The 21933-nt window shown below is 44.2% G+C and overlaps 1 protein-coding gene across 7 annotated transcripts in view; it reads left to right on the forward strand.

Moving 5' to 3' along the window:
• The window catches only part of GNG2 (G protein subunit gamma 2), a 127584-nt gene that overhangs the window by 12653 nt on the left and 92998 nt on the right, over nt 1-21933 (forward strand). For 2 of the 7 annotated variants that reach the window (XM_058666438.1, XM_004584820.3), the window contains exon 1: nt 10392-10504. The exons of the other annotated variants lie outside the window; for them this stretch is intronic. The gene's annotated coding sequence lies outside the window, so the exon portion shown is untranslated. Of the gene's footprint in view, nt 1-10391; nt 10505-21933 lie in introns of those variants that run through there. 7 annotated transcript variants of the gene reach the window in all.

Here is a 21933-nt window from a genome sequence, read left to right on the forward strand (position 1 = left end):
GGACTTATTTATAGAATTCCATGCACATTTAAGAAAACCCACAGCGAGATCTGATACCACACCTGGATTTGAAAGGGAAGGGCCACAAAGGGAGCTGTTGTCCCGGAGAGCCATAGGGCTAGGCAGAAAATTTTTCAGGAAGCAAACTAGAATCAGAACAGAAAACTAAGGAATAAACCCACTGACCTTATCTTCTTCCCATTGATGAAGACAGATGGGAATCAGAGGCTAAGGGAGCTGGGATGATACAGTGCAAGTTATTTATTGGTGTGTAACAAGTTACCGTCAAAACATAGTGTCTTGAAAGAAATCAATTATCTCTTACAGTCTGTGTGTGTCAAGAATTTGGAAGAATTTTGTCCTGTTTGTTTCCAGCTCTGGTCCCATTTGACATTACAGTCAAACTATTTGGTATTTTGGCCAGTTTGATAGCCCAGTGGCTAAAGTCCTTGCTTTGCAAGTGCAGCGATCCCATATGGACACCAGTTCATATCCCAGCTGTTCAACTTCTCATCCAGCTCCCTGCTTGTGGCCTGAGAAAGCGGGAGAGAATGGCCCAAAGCCTTGGGCCCCTGTACCCGGGTGGGAGACCTAAAAGTAGCTCCTGGCTTGGATCAGCTCAGGCCCAGCTGTTGCAACCACTTGGTGTGAGGAGTGATTCCAACATCTGCCTGAAGGACCCTGCCATTTTGGACCCAGTGCCACTTCCTGCTTCCCGTTCCTACAGCTCACAAAATTCATGTTGTTTTGTTGTCCATCAATGGGATGTAACCTCATTGCTTTTTACCGAGAACCCCACCCACCAGTCTCTCGTGCCTGCCACCTACCAATCACCTGTGGCTCCAACAATCTCAGTCACCAAACCCTTAGGGTCTGCCCACAGCCCCTCCCAGCCAATTCCCCAAGCCCCTACACACACCTTCCAGGCTCACCTGATTTGTATAAAATGAGCTTCCGCAAGAGCCTTTTCCTTTTTTTTTTTTTTTTCACTGCATCACCCATCACCCCTCTCTCCTTCCTACTTTGTTGGAATAAAGAGCCTCCTAGGTACCTCGCTACATCTGGTATTTTGGCTTGTGGTAAACTTATTGTGAAAAGAGGACTTGGCTGCTGGAATTAGCTGCATGTAAGGACTTACTGCATGTAAAAACTAACACTTGGGTAGTGAACCAGCAGACAGAAGATCTTGTCTCTGAATCTGACTTTCCAATAATATAAAAAATAAGAACAATAAAGCTTAGCAGAGAGTTTGAAAGTTGGTCTGTGTGGATGATCCATTTCCAAAATAGCTAACTTACAGGGCAGTCAACTTGTTATTGATTGTTAGCAGGAGACCCGAGAAATTCTCCATATGGACCTCTGCACCTGGCTGCTTGAGTCTCCTCCTGACACAGTGCATGACCTATGAGGCCAAGGCGGAAGCTACAGTAGCTTTTGTGACCTAGACTTGAAAATTACATACTGTCACCTCAGCCACATTCTCTTGATGTCAGTTCTGAGCCAACATGTATATGAGACCATGCAAGGAGGTAAACAGCAGGAACGAAGAATAATTGGGGTGATCTTCAAGAAACAGTGGGCACAGAGTAAAGCAAAGAAATAGGAGAATAAGTTGGGAAGGGTAAGGGCAAGGGTAGAAATAAAAAAACAACCAACACTCTTAGTTTCTTTTTCAAAGGCAGAGAAAGAAAGTTGTCTTCATCTACTTTGTCCCTTACCAAATACCCACAACAGCAGGGGCTTGGTCAGGCAGGATCCAGGAGCAGGGAACTCAATCCAAGTTCTACGCCTGAGCGTCAGGTCTGCTTCCTGACATCATATGCTGCCTCCCCATTGGCATCAGCAGAAAGCTGGAATCAGCAGCAGAGCTGACTCAAATCCAGGAACTCTGATAGGACCTTTGGGTCCGCATGGTGTGGCTCATCTGTGCTAAGTGACCACCCTCACCAGCATCCTTTCTTGACCATCCTGCATGAACATTGCGGACATGCCTGCCACTCTGCTTCCATTCTGTTTTTCTTCATGCTTTCTTGCTTGTATGTCTCTGACTGCTTCATTCTTTGATTTTCTCCTATCATATAAACTTGATGAAAGAAGAGTCTGGTCCTGTTTTACTTCCTGCTGGCACCTTGTAGGTGTCAATATACATTTATAAATTTGAATGTTAAACTGCACCCATTCTTAGAAGGTAAAAGCTCTCAAATGGTCCATTAGTAATACCCGATCTATTTTGCACTTCAGAGAAGAATGATATAAAAATATGTTAAAAGGGCACAGCAAACTGGACTTAAGAGATTGTTTTAATACAAAGACACTTGAAAATCCATGCATAACTTCAGATTAATTATATTTTTTGTGAATTTTGTGAAGACCCCATCCTACTCAGGGAGTATGAATTTGGCCTCTGACAGCTTTGAATGCAACACAGCAGCCCTTGATGATCTTTGGCTTGTTGGCTTCTTTATTAACTTTTTATTTTGACCATTCTTTGGAGCTTTTGTTTTTGTTTGAACTTTTTCCCTGCTTAATTTTAAAATCAGGTTTTCATATTTCTCCCTCTTGAAGCAAAAGTTAATTAAGTTGTCTTTGCTTATGTGCACTCATTTGAATTCTCTTTTCAGAGATCTTATTTTTAAAATGACCCCCATGAGAAAAATGAAACCTCCCCTCACAATCTTTTCCCATGGTTTTCCTCTTGTATTTATTCCTAAAATCTCTTGGGGTCATTCATGGACATTTCTTGTCTCCAGTGGCACACGTGAGGCTAAAAACACTGCTGCTCAATATCAGTAACGAAAGAGAACAAATGATAAGCAAGGAGGCCCCCTGGGACGGCTGTGGGGCTCAGGGACACATTGTGCGCTCACTCTGGAGACACATGCATGCACTGTGCCATCCCAGCCCATTGACTACAAGAAGAGGACAGCATTAGGAACATCCATACCTGTCTAGAGGTGAAAGGATGAATCCTTCCATTAGCTGCCCAGGATGCTAAGTTAACATCTGTGCCAGTGTCAAGCCACAGAGAGAAGCAGGTTCCTTTGGAGCAGGAGATCCCATCTGGTTGTCAAAGAAATAGTTTGTTCCACAGGTGCCTCTTACGCATTGATCATGACACCTACATGGGAGTCTTCATGGTCAAGTGGTTTCATTCCTGAGGTGCATTCAGATCCATTGTACCAGGCTCAGCAACTTTGGAATCCCATGAATACTGAGCCCCACATATCAACGGGACTCCCTGGTTTCTGTTATTCTTATGAAGTTTATTTATCCAACAAAGACATAGTGAAGGCTTCCTAGGCACCCGATATCATCAAGACCCTGTCAAATTAGGGGAAGCCACTGCTGCCATGCTGGGAATTTAAAGCAAGACAGGTATTTTGCCAGCTGATGACTCATAGAGGGTTGGGTTTGAAGAATTTTCTTAGAGTGTTATCCAGAGTAAAGGAGGAGTCTTCTTATTCATAAATAAAGCAAGTCTCTCCTTGCTAAATAATTTCTTCCCTCAAGTCTTATTTTTCTCTAGAACACACTGTAGGCTCTAGGCATGAGAAGCTTCCTCTCCTGACTGTTCCTTGAGGTCATTGCTGCTGCCTCCTTCAGTCATAAAAGCACTGATGTCTAGAGTCCTTCAATAAAGGTGAGGTTATGTGTGTTTCCCACTGTTAGGTCAGCTTCGTGCCTCCTCTGTTTATGACATCTTTCATCTTTTTTTTGAAGATTTATTTATTTTTATTGGAAAGGCAGATTTACAGAGAGAAGGAGACCACGAGAAAGATCTTCCATCCATTGTTTGACTCCCCAAACAGCTGCAGTGGCCAGAGCTGAGCCTATACAAAGCCAGAAGCCAGGATCCTCTTCTGGGTCTCCCATGCTGGTACAAGGTTGCAAGGGTTTGGCCATCCTCCACTGCTCTGCCAGACCATAAGCAGGGAGTCGGATCAGAAGTGGAGCAGCTTGCAAGTGGAGGATTAGCCAGTTGAACCAATGTACCAGGCCCTGTCAATTTTCAGTTAAGCCAGATATATTTTCTGGAATATTTAAAAACTGTTTTAATTTCAAAGACAGGCAGAGACACACATCCCTCATCTACTGGTTCATTCCCAAATATCCAAAACAACCAGAGCAGGCCAAAACCAGGAACTGAGAACTTAGTATGAGTCTCCACCTGAATTGCAGTGAGACCCAAGTCCTTGAGACATGAGCAGCTGCCTCCAAGATAGCACATTAGAAGGAAGCTGGAGTTGGGAGCAAAGCTCAGACTTGAACCCAGTCCCTCTGATGTGGGATGCCTGCACCCATGTGGCATCTTAACTCCCACACCAATTGTCTATCCTGAAACCTATTGTCTCAGTGTAAAAACTTGTGGGTAGGGAGTTATGAGCCATCTGCATAGATATTTTAATAGCAAATACACGATTTGGTTGTGGTGTGGTTGAATTTCAGGATTCTGAGCTGGGAAAAAATTGATGACAGTAGTTGGTTTTGAGCATGAAACCCACTCTTTTTCCTTTGATGTTATGACACTTTTAAAAGTAACGAACTTGCTACATTAATAGGGTTTCATTGATATTTTTAAAATTACAAATAAACTCACAGATAGTTTGCTTATTGTTTTTCTCCCCAGATGAATCCCTGTAGCTGCTGCTCTTGCTTTGGCTGCTACTTGTGTACACACCAGGTATTTATCACACACCTACTCTGCACTTTGCACTGAGCCCTGGGTAGGATGGTGAGGCACGCAATACTGAAGACCTTCCCTGTGGACTCTAGGATTCCACATGTGGTGCAGGACAAAGGTGAACCTGCAGTGACAGTACAGTGAGATAAGAGCTGTCTCCGGGATGCTCCAGAGGCAGCATGGACAGAATGGGAATCTTCTAACCCAGTCACCTGCTTCTAGAAAACTGTACACCTAAATAGCAATTTTCTGTAGAATCTTATTTATACATTATTTCTGCCAAGAAAATAATTTGAGACTTCCAAATTTACTATAGACCACACAGTTCTCTGTTACAATTTCCCTGTGTACCGTAAAAGTAATACTTAAAGAATGTTGAATAATTTCTTGCTGACAGCAAATCGTTTTAGTACGATTTCGGGGACAGTCATATAAAATATTTTACACTGTTGAAAATGCACCTGCCAAGTCCGCCCGTTCTCAAACTGAGTAGTCAGTGGACTGTGCTTCCTGCTGAAATCTCTCCACACAGTGGAACTTGGTTTCCAGGGAGGAAAGATACTGATTAACCCTACTGGGTTCATCGTGTTAGCTGGCCAGTGATGTAGGGTCGGTCGTCCCTGTTTTCAAACTCATTGCCACATTTCACTGTTTGCTACACACTCTTCTCATTTTCCTATGCTGAAGTGAAAAATTTGGGCTAATATTTTGGGTGGGTTGGTGGTTATCTACTCATACTCTTAGAGTTTCCTTGGTTTTATAAAATGTTTCTTATGTTTTCAAAAAAGTTGACCATACCCAGAACTTTGCTCCATGGAACCTGATTGTTGAGAAGTTGACAAACACGAGCCCACATAAGGTGCCAAGCACTGTGCAAGATGCTGATTCTGCAGAGGCACGAGGCCCATCTTGGGCCCTAGAACATACAGTGTGGTCAGTAGACTCCAGTGGACTGTGGTAGGAAAGACACATCCACCAGCCAACATTTAACATCCCAGTTTCCTCCTCAACCCTTTTGGTTCTATTTCTGAAATTCTCTCATGGGAAATCCAAAATGAAAACGTTGGTGAAATCTAGAGCAGATGGGGGAGGACCAAGGTCAAAAGTGAAGCTGCGAGAACCCCTGACAGAAGGGACGTCAATAAAGACATGAAGATAAAATGCCTTCAAACATCTCCTTTAATTCCCTAGCCGCTTTTGCCAGCCTATTTACTGTCAAAATAGATCACTGTCTCTGGTCTACATTTGGCACAGAAAAAATCAAGTCTTGCCTTTCTGCCTTGCCTACAAATTACTGGAGTTATTATTGTGTAGCTTTTCTTTCAAGACACTTCCAAATGATTTATTTGGGTGATGTGAATCTTACCAATCCATATTCTTTAGTTCTGACATCTGTTTAAAGGGTTGTTTTCCCAAGTCCTCGCTGGTTCACAATGTTCTATAACCTCTGTCATGCTTTATTGCTGACTCCCTCTTCTTGATCTGGTTGCTCGCTTCCTGTTGTTCCTGCATTTCTGGATTGATCTTCAGAGACTGTTTTTTAAGCAGGGACAAATTTTATTTAGCAGAATTACTGTTTCTGTTTTTACTGTAATAATGCATTTGATTTAAACTCTTTCATCTGACCCTTGTCAGTAGAGGAGCTGCAGCTTCTGCTGAGCGGGGGGTGGGGGGGGGAAGGCTATTAGCAGTTTCCACTATTGGGGAGGCCAAAACTTTAATGCAGAGCAGGCAGCCCCCCGCTCGGGGGCATTTAGCCCTTGTTGTGTAAGCCTGGTCAGGCTCCCCCAAGCTCTGTCCAGGCCTCTCTGGCTGGCTCTTGCCTGCCTCCAGCTCTGAGTTTGTCCACTTCTCCGTCTCGCCTGTCTTCTTTCCTCCTGGGTCTCTGCCATCAAAGCCCTCTGCTGTGTGGTTAGTGCCCTCCAGCCCTTCCCAGCCCTCACCCACCCAGCGCCTTCTCCAGCAGCACTTGATGTGCTGTTAGGCAAGCATTGCTCTCTGATGGCCTCCCCAGGCTGTAACTGTGTGTCATTTAGGTGACCTCACGGAAGACTCTAGAGAGTTTCCTGACATTCCACTTTGTCGCCTACTTGGTCCACTCAGGGCACGAGAAAATAATTCATGATTCTAACACTTTTCTCTCTGAAGAAAACGGGCCATCACTCTTCATAGGATTTGTCCTACTCACTTTTGTACTGGGCCATGAGGCAGAAATGTACAGTTTTCCCCAGTGAAGGTCAGACAGCTTTTCTCTTTCTTAAGAAAGGTTAAGTTTTGTCCTCCTCAGCCCCTGACTGTTGAAACCAAGTACTGCAGGGGTCGGCTCATATGTGCAGGGCAGACGCTGTTCCTGTGACACACAGATCTGATCACGACTACTGCATGTTGGGGGATTGTTTAGGGAAACTTATATCCTCTTTACTGATGCAAGTGTCTGGAATTCTGCATTTTTCTGTAATCAAACAATCACTCAGTACTTAATTGATTTATTCTTCACTACTATTTGGCACATCAGTGAAAACATTGAATAGTGATCCTGCCTACACATGGATAGGATTCAGTACTATATGAATTCACCTGCCTGCTCCCGTGTCACCCCCTGCTTCAGCACAGTTCCTTCTGCTGGCTTTGCTGTCTGGGTTAAGGCTCTTTTCTCCTAGAAGGGAATGACAAAAGACAGAGAGGGGCCTAAATTGTGACTCCGGAGGATGAGTTGGGCAGGCATAGCCACGGAAGGCAAGTGAGTTGAGATTGCAAGAACCAGCTGAGCATGGTGAGGAGAGAGGGTAGGAGTGGGGCGGGGACAGAATTGTGAAAACATGATAGAAAGTTTGGGGATTTGGCATCTGGGAGGCTCTGGGACAGCTGTGAGGTGACAAAGATTGTGGAGTAGAGAATAGGGATGTAAGAAGCATTTTACAGTCACTGCAGAGTAAAAAAGAGCTTTCTGCCCTGTTTTTCATTTCTTAGGATTTTTTTCTTTACAATCACTCTTTTTGTGACAAGACTGTCCTTTATAAGCAGAATTGTCTGAAAAGTCTTCAGAGTTGCCTACATAACAAATACCCAGTTGCTGATGTCACATTGTTCTTTGCGGGTAAGTTGCAGAAAATACAGGGATGATCATGGTTTGTCCCATGACCAACTTCTCATTGTAGAGACTTCCCTATTTCCCCCTTCCCAGGCATCCAAAGGAATATGAAAGCAATTCTGGAATTTCTGCCAATGATGTCTTTTCATTATACAATGTGAGATCAGTTTCTCTGCTATCCACTAGCTTAATTATGCAAGCGCAAGTGAAACTGAAAAGCGTGGTCTTAACCCTCAATGGCCTAAATATTCATGAGTGAGATGAACAAAGTCTGTGCCATGAAAGCAGTGCAGACAGTGCTGAGATGGAGAGAAGCCAGTCACGTGCATAAGAGGGAAGGTCTCTAAGCAAAGCTGAGATCAAAGGACAAGTAGGGGTTTTGCAGCACACAAGATGGACAAAGCAGTAAGAGCATCCCGGCCACAGGACTGGCATGCCTCAAGGTTCTCTCCAGGAAGCTGCTGTGAAGCAGTACCTAGCTGTGGGGCTGCTGTAAGAAGCAGCGTTGCAGTGTGGACAGGCGACATCGCTGGAGCTTTGTCCACTGGCATAGGAAGCTGGGCTTTTCTCTGTGAGAAATGAAGAGAGATGCAGAACTGTAAGAGAACAGTGAGAAGATCAACCCTTCGTTTTAGAAAGATCCTTCTGTTGGTATCTTCTTAGGGGCAAGCCTGCAGGTGGGGGGACAGAACAGGGTACCCAAGAGAAGCAAAATGGGTATGGATTAAGCCACTGGAAAAGGAAATGGAAAGGGAGGCTTTGGGCAGAGAAACACGTGAGAGGTGGGAATGAAATGATGAGGCACTTAAAAAGCAGATCTTTGAGGCAACAGATACGAGATTCTAGACTGCTCTTATATTTCTGCAGGTGACTGATTTTTATTCTTCATTCAATGATTTAGAGGTCATGAAAAGAGGAATGGCCTTTTCATAAGTATAATGTATATAACTTGGAGGTATTATATGTCAGAACTCCAAGGAAAAGCTAGCTAGGATGCTCAGTTATTGCATGACAGACTTGAGGCCAAAATCATGTCCTCATCATCCTTCATGTTTTCTGCCAGGTGGAGATAAGAAATCCATTGAAGTATGGATGCCTAAAAGTACAGCTCTCGAAGCAATAAGAGCTAGTATGTGTTGACTACTTCATATGTTCCCAGAGCAATGCCAGCATTCTGTGTCCGTTCTGAGGTTCTGGGGTGGGTATTGTGACACAGTGGGTTAAGTTGCTATTTGGGACACATCCATCCTTTATCAGAGAGCCTGGTTTTGATCCAGCTTTTTGGTAAGGTGCACCTTGAGAAATAGCAAGTGATAGCTTCCAGTATTTGGGTTCCTGCCACCCATGTGGGAGATTTGGAATAAGCTCCTGGTTCCTTGGCCTGGTCCTGGATGTTGGACGCATATAGGGAGTGAGTCAGTGATGAAAGATCTTTATTTTATCTCTCTCTCCTCTTCTGTAGCATTTTGTCTTTCAAGTGAATACATACATATTTAAAAATAACTCTCAGCTATCCCATGCAGGAAATGACTGTAATCATGTCCATTTTGCACAAGATGAAGAAACTGAGGTACAGAAAAACATCCAAGTTCTTGAAGTGAGTAGTGATGGCTTAGATTCCTACTCTGGTGGGTGGAGTCATGCAGACTGGACCCTCGTCCAGGATGTTACACTGCCTGCTAAGGGAAGGAACTGGAGGGTCCTGCCCTCCCTTCTAGTGTGTGTCAGGTGGAGAAGGCTGTTTAATTCTCAGCTGAAAATTCAGCACCACCTCCATTCTTCCCATCTATGTGATCTTTGTAGGAACCCAGGATCTGTGTGGTGATTACAGGTAGCCTGAAGGGTTTTGTTGCGCTCCTAAACCCCACAGAAATATTTCTCAGGGCCATTCTTTTCCTGAGCATGTAGGTTCTCTCAGAACCTAGTGGTGGAGGGCTGTGGAGACACAAAGCCTCCGGAAGGTTGGCCACCCGGGAAAGTGCTGCAGTAAGAAGCTGCCTGCTGCTAGCCTGCCTGCTCCACAGCAGCTCTCAACTAGGAAAAGCCCTGAAGGCTAGCGCTGAGTTTCAGGGTAGAGCCTGACAAGGGGCTCTGGACCCAAGACAGCAGCAAAAACAAGAAGTCAAGTTCAGTTTGAGAAAACAACCTATGTGCCAGCAAGGGGCCAGTAAGGCAGGGGCTAGCAGCTTCAGCGAGGAGAGGGGCAAGGCGGGAACAGGCAGCCTCAGAGGGATGGGAACAAAGGGGGAAATGGGATCACAGTCAAGTCAGCAGGCAGGGAAGCTGCTAGGGTAAAGGCTGGGATGGAATGAGAGCGAAAGCAAGAAAGCAGCTACCAGCTACCAAGAGGAGGAGGAAGTGGGAGATGTGCTGCTTCCTGTAGAAAGAGTGATGATTGAAGACAAAGCTGGGTGGGGACTAGTACATGGGCTGCAGCCGCTGCTGCTGCTGCTGCTACACACACACACACACACACACACACACACACACACACACACCACAGCCACTGCTAGCTCGCTCGTGCTCTCTGTGTGTCTCACACACACACACACACACACACACACACACACAGAGTGCTGCTGCTGTCGCGCGGCTGCACTCTGGGCAACTCCTACTACTGCTGGGCTGGGCTGGGCTGGGCTGGGCTGGGCTGGGCTAGGCGGGTGTGCTGAGCTCGCCTACACAGAGCAGCTCCGAAAGCCGCTGTCCTCCACCAAGCCTGGGAAGCCAAGGTAAGAGGAGTGGAACGTCTTTCTTGTGCTTCTCTCTCCTTCTCTTTTAATGAAGAAAACTCATCCTCATCTGCCAATCTTTAAGGGAAGATTAGGACGTTACTTCAGGTTTGGGGGAGATGCTTCTTGTGGGTTCATTTACATGGGCTTGTGAGAATGACCATGTTTGTGACACACTGGCATAAAAAAAAAGCTATCAGTGCTTTCTTTTGATGATCGGGTGAGCCGCCAGGAAAACACGTTAACTAAGAGGTCTGCATGGTTCTGGTGAAAGAAAAGCAGGGTTGAGTTGAAATTAATTGGGGCTGGGAAGCTGTGGTTGTGATCATTTGAGTCTTGCCAGGCCCCTTGTTTGAGGGGTTTAAGTAGTGGGAAATGTTGATTGTGTTTCTTTTTCTTTTCTTGTTTGCATATTGTATAGGGCTGTCTTCTGTTTTGCAGTATAATGGCTGTGGCTTGGCTTTGGAGGGGGAGGTGGAATAGAGCCTTTTGTACTCAAATATTGCCAACAAAGGCTAGGGGTGCCTGTGTGAGGGGCAGTATGTACCATTGAAAAGGGGTCCCTTCCTCACTGCTGCTGTCAGAGTGTCCTCAGAACAGCTACCTCTTTGAGCAGATCTTGTCCCGAAGTTGCTACCTTGTTCAAAGCCACAGGGACCGTTTAAGGGATGGGAACTTGGCCACATTTAGACACGGCTGTGTTGATGGATTTTAGGTTTGTATGGATTTTTGTCTCTAGGTCAGAGCAAACGTTAGCCTCAGGGAGGGACAAAATATGAATGTACACCCAGGCTCTTTGCTAAACTGTTAGTGCCGCCGTTGGACCGCAGTGGTAAGATCCGAATGTGGTCTTTATATTTGGATTTTCTTGAGCAATGAGCGCTGAGGGTCTGGGACCAGGGTTTATTCTTGCTGATGATTGATACGGGAAAGTGCAGTAAATAGGTCTAGCAGATCAGTGCTGAGGTAGTGAGGTTTGGCAGGATCTGGAGGAGAATTCAGTGCTTTAGTATAGAATTTTTTTAAAATTAAGCTTGTATGTCCAGCAGCAAGTATACTTAAGTAGTAAACAGTCATGAATAAAAGTTGTTTTTCTTCAATTTGTATAGTGAATAAAATTTTCCAAAAGTAAGGGAGAAGGAAGTGCTTATAGGGAAATGAAAAGAGGAAAAAAAGGCATATTTGGGCCTCACGAATCCTTGAAATAGAAATTTTTACACCACAGAGGCCACTTCAGAGTATATCTTTTTTCTTGTTTTTCACCACCATTCTCAGTGGTGAAGCACTATAGGGCATTTTTGCTTTTTAAATGCCTTTTAAAGGAAATTGATTTGGTGTCTCAATATTAGTAGAACTGAACAAAATGCTTATAAACATTGAAATAAATCCATAGCATGTTCAAAAGACCAGGTATTACTGGCGTGGAAATCGTGCATTCAGCTTCCTGGGAGGATCTGTTGAACTGATTCAAACCTGCGGGCAAAACAAGTCAGGGCCCGGATTCCCCAGTTGTACTTCCTGGTTGCATCCTAAAGTAAAAAGTGTCAGATAACCTGTCCAGAGAGGAGACCCAGGGTAGATCTTGGGGAGTCTGTCATCAATCCAGGATACCCAGGGACAGGTCCAGGAAGGTCCTGCCCTGGTCCTTACTCAGCAGCAGGCTGCGTGCATGCTTGATGTCGCCAACACCCTGCTTTGTTTGGGGTTGTGTAGACAGGCTGCTTGGCTCCCATGAATGCTTCTCACAAGACAGAGGAAAGGAAGCCTTGGCCAGGAGCAGAGTGGAGTCAGGAAGCCACTTGCTATCTGTCTGACAGTATCTAAGAGGGGCCTGTTTTCTGCAAGCCCCAGATATCTCTTTACTTGTTGAATTCTGGCATGAATCAGAGCACTAGTGAGTGCCCTACAGATCAGTGATATGATGGCAGGTTTGGAAGAGACATATGCGCCTGTGGTGCAAAAGGAGACTATTTCTACTCCTCTGGCCTTAGAGAAGATTGGAAGACATCATGCTTTTTTGCTCATGGTATTCAGTGGCTTTGGAGGGAGTCAACCAGCATTAAACTGTTGTGTTTTTCCTTTTTGTTTTCCCTCTGCCATATGGCCAGTTAGTGAATGGAAACATGACTCCCTTATGCTATGGGCAGCCTTAGGCCCCATGTGATGGGCTTGTAGTGAATGTATTTGCTTGACTAATATTTTTTACTCTACTTCAAGATGGGACTAACTTGTAAGTTGAAAAGCTAATACTAAAGGCAGGTATCCTGTCCACAACAGATTGCTGCAGGTAGAAAAAGGATATCATAGAGTAGAAAGAAAACAGGTTTGAGGGTTAGGCAGGCTTGCCTTTGCGTCCCGCCATTAGTCTCTTTTTCTTTTTTTGAAGATATCTTTTCTTTCAAAGGCAAGAGAGAGAGAGAGCAGGAGAGCAAGAGAGAGGGAGAGAGAAAAATTGAGAGACTCAGCTTTTATCTGCTGTTTTACTCCCTAAATGCTCACCGCAGTTGGAGCCTTGACCATGCTGCAGCCAGCATTCTGGTCTCCCATGTGGGGTGGAGAGAATCCCAGTGCTGGAGTCATTACCTGCTGCCTCCCAGGCAGGTTAGCAAGGTGCTGGGTTACAAGCAGAGTAGCCAGGATTTAAGTTATAAATTAGCCCATCTAGTTTGGGATGTGGCCATCTCAAGCTATGGTTTAATGTGCTGTGACCAACACCTACCCTTCTACAGCTGGTTCTTCTTGACCAGGTCCATTAAATTATGAGCCTTAGTTTAATATTCGTAAACTATGCCTCATGCAAAAATCAAGATTTTTGTTTGGTTTTTGCTTTTGTATGTAGAGAAGTATCAGGTTGCAGAGAAGTGACTCAGATGCCTTTTTTTCTTCCTTTTTGATGTAAGGAAGAGTTAGCATGTGCTTGACCTTGGCCAGCACATCAAAAGTTCAAGGAGAGATTTTTCTTTATTATGATAACATATATGTTTTATATGTATATATGAAACATATATCTAACATGAAATATCCTGTTTTAACCTTATAGTTTTATGGTATTTAGTGTATTCACATTGCTGTGCTACCCTTACCACTAACCATCAGCTGTTTTTATCTGTACTTACAATGCACAACTCTGTACTTATTCTGCCTTCTTCCCAGCTGCTGGCAACCACCATTGTACATTTTATCTCCATGAATTAGACCAAGGACCTCATGTAAGTACAATGCATATAGTGTTTATCCTCTTGACCTCATTAACTCAACATAATGTCTCCAAGGTTCATCCAGATTGTAGTATGTGTTAGAATCTCCGTTTTTTCAAGGTTAAGTAATATTCCGCAATGTGCACACCACACTTTGTCATTGGGTTTCTTGGTGGCCATTGTGAATAACACTTCTATGCATACGGGTATAAAAATATCTGTTTTAATCCCTTCCTTAACTTGTTTTGTGTATCCGGAAGTGGAACTGCTAAACATACTGCTAACTCTGCATTCCATTTTTTGAGGAGCTGCCAGCATTTTCCATAGCAGCTACATCATTTTTATATCCCCACCACTGGTATACAAAGTTCCAATTTCTCTGTGTTGACCATCTTTTCACCTGCTTTTTTGGACCATTTATACATCTTCTTTGGAGTAATGTCTGTTTAACTCCTTTGCACATTTTCAGCTGGATTGTTTTTGAACAGACCCTTTAAAGTGATGGGATCTCATGATATGTCATTAGAGCTTGATTATCATATGTGCATTTGATTTCCCCTAGAGACAACAGAATTATTTCTGCCCAAATGAAATATCTCTTGAAGAAGTAACTTTTAAGATCACAGTAAGACAATATGAATAGGTCCTGCTAATTGTTGATGCCAAGAACCTGCCAGTGAGCATCCCAAGGTTTGGCAAGCAGTCACCGCCAAGGCTCTGCTGGGGAAGCCCAGGACCACCCTGCTCCCAAGGAGTCCTGTTGTTTCTCTCACTTCCTAACCCCCACTCATCTGTGAAGCTTCTCAGAAGGAGAGAACTTCCCAAAAGATAGTTGGGTCAGAAACACAGAAACTGCAGTGCTAAATCACTCTCCAGCCATAAGGGGCTATGGTGGTTAAACAGTACAATAGGTTTGTCCACTATGAAATGCGATTCTGATCTCAATTCCACTTTTAAAATTAAAAATCCTTGACTTCATTTCCCACTACTGAACTTGCCCTTAATCCCAAAACCAGTGAGGTGGCCTCTGGATGGGACCAAGTAGAGCTGGGCAGTCCCCTGCTGAATAGCAACAGGCCCTGGCTTCGTGCTATGAGAGTAGATGCTGACCTAAGTGGTGTGAAGAGTTCCTGAATGACTGTGTGTCAGCTCTCTGTGACACGCGCCCCTTGCACTGGAGGAGAGACTGCTGGATAATGACCCCCAGCTTTGTTTGATTTGTGAATCTGCTCATACTCCAGTTACTTGGAGTGCTCAATCTTTGGCTTCACTGGATCCCGATAGGAAAGAGTTGCAGAGTTGCATGCAGACTTGCCCCTGCCTATACCTTGTGGGTGATGGACCTGTTAATTATCTGGAGTTGACCATTCCACAGTGTATATAGAAATACCTCATTTCACCTCATAAACATATATAAGTATTGTTTGTCGATTTTTAAAAAAAGAACAAAATAAAAGGCTTTGTCCCTGGCCTAGGACACTCTATAATGACAGAGCCGAAAATGGGGCGTTGTGGCCTTTATCAATCTCTCATGATGGATAATGGAATCATGGGGTGACCTAGCCTCTATCATTCCCTCATGATGGATAATGGAGTTGGCCCAGAATTTGGAATTGCCCAGTTGATTGATATTCCAGTTCTACCCTACCCATATAAGGACAAATGAATAGTCTTTGCACTTTGTCATTTTTTAAATTGTCTGTAGGGCAAAATCATTTTAGAAAGGAGAGGGTCATATTTAAATCATACCCAATGCAAATAGGGAGTTCTGTTGTATAAATTTTTTCAAGTGTAAAGCTACCACAATAGAATGGAGGCTTGACTTTTCCGGTCGTAGAGCTACTTGTGAGTCCTGACAGTCGTTCAGGAGAGTAGGCCACGCTTACTGAGAGTCAGTGTTGGGACAGTCCACAGAGTTCTTGCTTAACACTTATGAAAATGCTATGATCTCCAGCTTGTTTCTTTTCTTTTTTTAAAGATTTATTTACTCTTACTGCAAAGTCAGATATATAGAGAAGAGGAGAAACAGAGAGGAAGATCTTCCTTCCATTGATTCGCAGTGACCTGAGCTGAGCCAATCCAAAGCCAGGAGTCCAGAGCCTCTTTTAGGTTTCCCACACGGATGCAGGGTCTCAAGGCTTTGGGCTGTCCTCCACCTAGGCCACAAGCAGGGAGCTAGATGGGAAGCAGGGCTGCTGAGATTAGAACCAGTGCCCATATGGGATCCTGGTATATGCAAGGTGAGGACTTTAGCCGCTAGGCTACCGTGCCAGATCCATTTCTTTTCTTTTTTTAGTTTAATTTAATTTTTAATTTTTTATGATGTTTACATAATTGACCAGGGTGGGACCATTGTTTCTAAATCTTCCCCCATCTTCCTTCTATATCTGGGAGAAGGTGGAAAATTAGAGGAGAAGCTGCACCCAGTCTCCCTTGCTACCCCGGTACTCAGGGATGGGGAAGGGCTACCCAGTGTCATCCTGGGGTTCCCGATTGGGGCCTGCTCCAAGGGTTCCACTTGAATGCTTTTGATAGTTAATATCTCCAGCTCATTTCTTAGAAAAGGTAACCAAGGCCTCAGATAAAAGACAGATCAGCCCTTTGATCTCCTGGTGAATGTCAGGTCAAGTTCTTGGAGGTGAGGCCTTATAAAGACAGTCTTTTGAGCCCTGCTTTTGGCCCTGGCAGGCCTTGTGGTTGGTGTCGGGCATTCCTCGGAGGCTTTCCCCCAGTGCCCACCACTCACTGGTTGTGTGTCACTTTTCATTCTCCCCTTTGCACTGTCCTTGAAAACCATTCAACACCAGTCCCTGCTCTCCTGAATTTGCTGAAAGTGACTTCACCCTCTGGTTTCTGAGAAGATACATATTACTGGCTCCTCAGCCTTATTTCTTAACCCCTTGAAAATTCCCCATGTCTTCAATTGTCTTCGTCTGTTCAGACTGCAATAACAAATGATTGCAGACTGGGTAATTTTAAACAGCAGAAATTTCTTTTCCTGGATCAAGAAGTTCAAGATTAAGGTGCCAGCAGATTTGATGTCTGGTGAGGGCCCGTTACTCATAGGTGATACTTTTCATGTGGCCTTCCAAGCGGGAGGGGGCTGGCTAGTCCCCTAGGGCTTCTTTTAGGGCACTAATAACGTCTATGAGGGGGTCCTCCCTAATGACCTCGTTATCATTTAAAGTCCCCTCCCCAGTACCCTGCCCTGGGGATTGAGGCTTCCACGGACGCAGACATTTGGGTGATAGCATCGTTCATCCTTGTGTGTTCTTTCCTCTGCCCAGTTAGCACAACATTTCCTTTTAAAAAAATATTTATTTATTTTTATTTGAAAGGCAGAGTTACAGAGCAAGATGACCTTCCAACTCCTAGTTAACTCCCCAGATGGCCACAGTGGCTGGAGCTGTGCCAATCTAAAGCCAGCCAGGAGCTAGGAGCCTCTTCTGGGTCTCTCATGTTCTTGCAGGGGTCCAAGGACTTGGTATCCTTTGCTGCTTTCCCAGGCACCCATATGGGATGCCAGCGTCACAGGCAGAGGCTTAGCTTGCTGTGCTCCAGTGCCAGCCCTTACCATAGGCTTTCCTTCAGGTGTAGAATAAACTCTCCAGGTACTCCCTCTTTCTGGCTATTACTATCTAAGGGATTAAATTTTGAACAGAATACTTCCTCTTTGCTACATGCTTGATTTCTTCTCTGTATTGGTCCTTTCCTCTTTGTAATTTTCCTTAGTTCTTCAGTGACACACATGCATTCATTAAAAAGAAACAAACCTTTGACTTCTGTAACTTCTGCTAACGCAGCTCTCTTCTTGCATCTCTGAGTTGTCCCAACTTCTCTCACTCGTACTCCTGCTCCCTACATCTGAGTGTTCTTTTTTTTAAATTTTATTTATTTATTTTTTTTATTATGCTCTTAAAATTTGACTCCTTGGCCCTTTCATGTCTCCTGCTCCGTTCGTCTCATCAGATCTTCTCTTGTGACTTCAGTTGTTGCCGAGTAGGTCAGCCCCCAATCTGGTTCTCCATCCTGATTGCTCACCTGCTTCTCTAAACCAGCACAGCAAGCTGCCTGCAGGTTCTTTAGGACACCCAGTCCCATGGGGATTGAAACATGCCTGCCCCCTGGAGGACTCTGCACTGCCTTTCCTGCTCCTGAAAATCAGCTCTTCTGGTTGAGTGGTTATTGAAAACGCCCATTCTCTCAGTCCCTGTTAGGAACATTGACTGTCTCTTTCTTACCGAGCCACCTGAACTTCTGTACCCTTGCATATCCTTTGCATTGGGATTGGGAATGCAGCTTGACACTGTCTGTGTTTCCCTGGTGGCTGTGCAGTGCCTTAGTTCACAGCCTGCAGGCCTCCAGCTGGCCTGCTGAGATGACTTGTCTACTTTCCCTCCCATCCTTCCCCCCTGCAGCCTTGCTGCTCTGAGCAGGCCAATCCACCTGTTACTGTCTTTTCCATGCAGCCTTCCTTGGTTTTCTTTCTCCCCTTCTCAATGAGAAACAATGTTCACCTCCTCTAAAATCTCCATGCTTCTCATCAATGTTTAGCTCATTCTAGTATCTATTACTCAAACTGTGTATATTTTTTATGTTAAACACATCACCAGCTCTTTGGGGACAGCAGCTACATCGGTTTCATCTTTTTCTTGCAGCACACAGTGCTGTTTATTGTCCATTTATTTAATGAATGTTCTTAAGTGACTTTTTTTAATGCAGACTGACTGAGCTAGACATAGTGCTGTCCTCTAGGAAATCAGAGACTAGTGGGGAAAAGAGTGACAGAAATAATTACCATACAATTCTCCAGTCTGTCCCCACACCTTAACTGAATGTCTAGAATGTACCAAATGCCAGGGAGACCAGAATAAACAGAAAGGGCCAGGTCTTTGTTTTCTTGGAACTTAAAGTGTTGAGAGGGACCCAATAAACACAACAAGCTGTGATTTGCTTGTGTACCTGCATATTAAAAATCACTTAGGGGCACTCTGAAAAAAAGAAAAAAAATCAGAGTCCTGGCCGCATCCCAAATTAATCAACCAGGATTGAAGCACAATGATAGAAACAAATTGTAACCTCCCCCCCCCCCCCAAATATCAGGCGGTAATGAGTAAATGGGTTTAACTACAAATGAGTTGGAGGAGAGAGGTGATGCATGTGATGGGGAAGGTACTGGTGAGTTCATGGTTGTTGGCTCATCCCTGGAGGCCTGTCTGAGATCCAAATGATGGGGAGGAGCTGGCCTTGGGGATCTGGGAGAAGATGGAGAGGTTCCAGGCGGGAGCTGAGGCTGTCCTTCTGCAGCAAGAATGAGGTGATTGCAGAGGAAGGGTGGCCTTCCTCAGTACGGATACAGTTACCCCAAACACCTCTTCCTCTGCAGAGAACAGCCTTCCGATTCAACTAGGCTGACTTCAAGCCCAAAACACTTGGCCACTCTGTTGAGTAGTTGATGTGGGTTAGATTTTATTGAGATCAAATTGATTTATACAGCCAGAAAGTTCTGTTGACTTGTCTAGCTGTTCCTCCACTTCCTGCAGGACAGCAGGGCTGCTTGCTTGGTTTAAAGACCCATTCTTACTATTGAACCTCAGCTTAGGCACCTGGCGTTTTCTCTGTGGCAAAGAAAGAAGAGTAAGCATTGGTTTTTGGTCCCTTGTTCCATCTGGAGGAAGCAAAGAAAACCTCACCAAGTAAAGGCCTCAGTGATGTTTGAATGCTGAAGACCAACCCAAGAATGAGCTAGAGAAGTGTCGTTGGTGGGGACAGGTTTCAGAATCCAGAGGCGGAGTGAAGGGGTTCATTCCTTCTCAAGTAGCTCTTCTTAAAGTTACAAAATAGCTGTTCCCAGGAGGGTTGCCCTCCAAACTCCCACACCTTCTGCATCAGTGACCAGACAGGTGGTGACACTAACCTGTGAGGGTTTCTTTTTGAAACCAAGAGACTGTCAGCCTCTCTGAGCCATACCCTGGAAAAGAAGATCTGGGTCAGTTAACCAGAAAGAAAAGCTGGTGGTTACTGGGTAGGCAGTAAGTGAAATCTGCCACCATTATTATTCCTGTTTTATAAGCGTGGGTATTAAGACTCAAAAAGGTGAAGTAGCTTGGAACTGAATGGAGTTGCAACAGGCATTTTCCTGTTGAGAAAAACGAACACACATACAAATAAAAAATTATTGCTTTTGTGGCTGATGAAGCTCTGAGTAGGATAGAGAAAGGATCCTGGAGGAAAACAAAATGGCTCGATCAATAGGAAGTAAAGAATAACCTGATTAGAATATTCTGGAAGGAAATTATCAGGCCCTTTAAAATAATAAGAATGGCATTTAATTAGACAGCCAATCCTGTGTTGTGTATAAAATAAAGTCTTCGCATTGGTCATTTAAATCAATTTGATCTAAATAAGATCTACCCTGAGCTGTAGCTGCGGAGCTAGAGAGACTGAGGGTCCTGTGGGTAGTCTTACTTGAATGAAACCCTTGTTTTCTTGAGAGAGGTGTGCAAACAGCATGTGTATGAAAGAATGACTCATCTCTGGCATTTCCGAGGATGAGTTCTTTGGAGAAGACATTTCCAGTTTCCAGCTGCAGACCCAGCACATACACACAGGGCCACTGCCGCAGCGCTTGCTTCAGTTTCCACGCCCCGTGTTGTTACTGCATTTCAGAGCCTGCATAGATGAGGCAGTGCCAGCAAAAAAAGGGAGCTTTTCAGTGTTTTGACTGCTTGTCTCTGAGGCATGTTTCTATGCCTTCTCATCACACTAAGCACTAATGCTGGCAGTACTTTTTCCTCTAGTAAATGATTGAGCACCACCTACTCTTGTATTTGCATTTTTAGGAAGGAAAGTCATTTCTGGGCTTTGCCAACAGAGATGTTTCCAAAGTGTAGTTATCTAATCCATGGAGAGCTGTATGAGAGAAATTGTGAGAAATTTAGACAGGAAAAACATCTCATTGTATTTCTGAGGCTTTCCCTGGAAAATCTGAGCTATCTGTGGCCCTTTTTTAAAGAAACGTCACGAATGATAGTTTTGTTTAGTGGACTCTGTTGTGGATGGACAGACATTAAGCCATTTCAGTAGCTGTTTCATTTTTTTTTTCTCCTTGTGGAGAAAAACTGCTATTGAGCAGTTCTAAAACTTTTTAAATTAAAATAAGAAAGATCTAAGAAAAAGTGAGAATTCCTTGGCATGAAAGAAAATTATCCAACTTTAGCTTTTATTCCAAGTGTTAGCTTAATCCTAAAACATTTCAGTGTATAAAGATGATGCCTAAGGCCGAATATATATGAACATCATAGTTGGAAGATATTGATTTAGGGTCAAAATCACTTGGGCTATTGCTTACACTTTCTGTGCCCCAGTTGCCACATCTATAGATTGGGAACAATAATAAGAACACCTACTTTACAAAGTTGTCTGGAGAAAAATATTAATCCATGCAAATAAGTTTGCTTAGCATGATGCTGAAATTATAGTAGTAGTTCAAGAAATGCAGCTACTATTTGTGTGTATTACTGTTAATGCAAATGTGCAGAGTCTCTCTTATGCTAACCTCAGGATTCTTACTGCGTTCTGGTGAAAGTGATTGTTGCGATCCACTGTGAATCTTCAATGCTTAAATCTTAGAGTAAGGGATCACCAGAGTGAGGCTGTTTCCTTGGATGTTCTCAAGGTCAGGGTTTTGCCTAAGTTAGATGTTAGTCTCAGATTTGCATCCCTTGTTTAGGAATCCTTATGCTTGGTCATAAATACCCTAGTTTTCCTTTTCAACTCAGGATCACTCTGTGCTTCCCTGTTTACTTTTGTACATGTGGCCCTGTGCTTCTCCCCGGCCAGTGAGAGCGGAGCAGCTGTGACGCGAGAGCCTGGATGTGAGCACCTTGGCCATTTGCAGGGGTGCAAAGAACACATGGCAGCTGCACTGTTTTTCCTGGGTCTAAGAGTGAAGACAGCATAGTGGCTGTCTCTGCACCTGCAGCAGGCGTGTGATGAGAGTGAGAACTGGGTCTTGCCAGCTGACGCTGGGTTAGTTGTTACCATATACAACCTTGTCTATACTAGCTTGGTAATCAGTCTGGATTTCCCACCAATCTCCAGGGAAAATCTGTATTATTTGTAACGATACACACAATGCATAGCTCTTTGGAGATCATTTCTTTTTTAAGTTGTGTTTATGTACTTGAAAGTCAAAACAACAGCACAGGAGAGACAGAGTAGCAGACAAGT

This window comes from Ochotona princeps, chromosome 6 (assembly GCF_030435755.1).
Source record: "Ochotona princeps isolate mOchPri1 chromosome 6, mOchPri1.hap1, whole genome shotgun sequence".
In the NCBI taxonomy this organism is placed as follows: domain Eukaryota; kingdom Metazoa; phylum Chordata; class Mammalia; order Lagomorpha; family Ochotonidae; genus Ochotona; species Ochotona princeps.